General features: G+C 37.1%; 1 non-coding gene across 1 annotated transcript; it reads left to right on the forward strand.

Moving 5' to 3' along the window:
* The first annotated feature begins 1,114 nt into the window (after window positions 1-1,114).
* On the forward strand, window positions 1,115-1,213 carry LOC118539782 (U6 spliceosomal RNA). Its single transcript, XR_004919333.1, has one exon. It is a non-coding gene; the product is annotated as a U6 spliceosomal RNA (small nuclear RNA).
* The last annotated feature ends 727 nt before the right edge of the window (window positions 1,214-1,940 follow it).

The following is a 1,940-nucleotide window of genomic DNA, read 5'->3' on the forward strand; positions in this document are numbered from 1 at the left end:
TTTACTTAGTAATATTTTCTTTTCTCTAGCTTTTGTTAATGTAAGAATACAGTCTACAATACTTACAGAAAATATGTGTTAAATCAACTGTTTATGTTATCAGTAAGGCTTCCAGTCAATAGTAGGCTATTAGTTAAGTTTTGGGAGAGTCAAAAGTTATATGTGGATTTTTGACTATGTGGGGGAGTCATTGCCCCTAACCTCCATGTTACTCAAGGGTCAACTGTACAAATAACTCTCAAAATAACACATTTTAAAAATGGGCAGAGAAAATGAAGAGACACTTCACTAAAGAAGATATAGGAATGGTAGTTAAGCACATGAAAAGATGCTCAACAGTATTAGTCAATAGGAAAATGCAAATTAAAACCACAGTGAGACACCACAGCCATTAGAATGGCTAAAATTAAAACTATTGACCACGCCAAGTGTTGTTGAGGATGTGGAGGAATTAGAACAGACCCATGGTGGGAATGTAAAATAGTACAAAACTTTGGGGAAAGTTTGGCAGTTTCTTATAAAGTTAAATATATACCTACATATAATCTAGTCATTCTGTTCTTATTTATTCAAGAGAAAGGAAAGCATATGTCCACAGAAAGACTTTTTCACAAATGTTCATAGCAGCTTTATTTGTAATCACTAAAAACTGGAAACAACACAAAGGTCCATTAATAGGTGAATGAATAAACAAATTGTGGTATACCAATACAATAAAATACTATTCAGTGATAAAAACAAATGGACTATTGATACATGAAGCAATATGAGTAATTAAAATAATTATGATGAATAAAAGAAGCCAGGCCCCAAAAGAGAGTACATCATACTTGAGTTCATTTATATAAAATTATAGAAAATGAGAACTAGGCTATACTGATAGAAATTGGATCAGTGGTTGACTGGCAATGGGGGGGTTGGAGGGTAGGGAGACATGAGGGATGAATCACAAAGGGGCACAAGAGGGAACTTTTGGGGATATGACTATATTCCCTGTCTTGATTGTAGTGAACATTCAATAGGTGAACACATGTCAGAACATCAACTTGTACAATTCATATGTGTTTAATTCTTTGTATGTCAATTATATTTCAGTAAAATGCTAAATAAATAAATATTTAGCACATACACTAAAATTGGAATGATACAGAGAAGACCAGCATGACCCCTGCACAATGATGACACACAAATTCATGAAGTTTTCCATATTAATAAATACGTACATAAGTGATATTTAAATGTTTGTTGAAAATATCCAGCCATGTTGTCATTTGACAATACTTGCTGAATACTTCCATGCACTGAACTACAAGAAAAAGTATGAGATGTAACCCCTATACTCCAAAGGCTTTCAAAGTTGTTGGCAAGTTCTCATTTTGAACTTGTGGGGTCGGAGCTGTTTGTGGGAAATATGGTATAGATTTAGGATCTAGAAGTCTAGGGCCAAGGACAAGGTATGAGCTGAAGGCATAGATACTGGAGTTGGGATACACAGAGAAAATGAAATACCTTACGTGGGAGAGGAGTCTAGAAATAGATTATAAATGGAGGAGTGTAAAGACTGAGGACAGAACACTGGGGGCACCAACCATCAGATGTGCCAGTGTGAGATGGAAAGGGGTGATGGAGCTGGGATGAGGACTCAGAGTGACGGCACAGAGGAGCCGAGCCTTCTCAAACACAACGCGGTGTCCAAGGTCTCAAGGAGGCCATGGATAATTCAGCATGTCAGCTGAATTTGGCAAGTAGGAGGTCTCTTGGTGACAGCATTGTGGGTGTTATCATAGAGAGGAAGCCAGACACCAGCGCACTAATATTCTTGTATTGTGCTTTGGTTATTGTAAAGGAGGCAGAAAAGAAGCAGTTTTGGACTTTGGGATCACCCTTTCTCAGATAAGACACTTTGGGATCATCCTTTCTCAGATAAGACACTACCGTAC

The sequence above is a fragment of the Halichoerus grypus genome, chromosome 4, assembly GCF_964656455.1.
Source record: "Halichoerus grypus chromosome 4, mHalGry1.hap1.1, whole genome shotgun sequence".
Taxonomy (NCBI): domain Eukaryota; kingdom Metazoa; phylum Chordata; class Mammalia; order Carnivora; family Phocidae; genus Halichoerus; species Halichoerus grypus.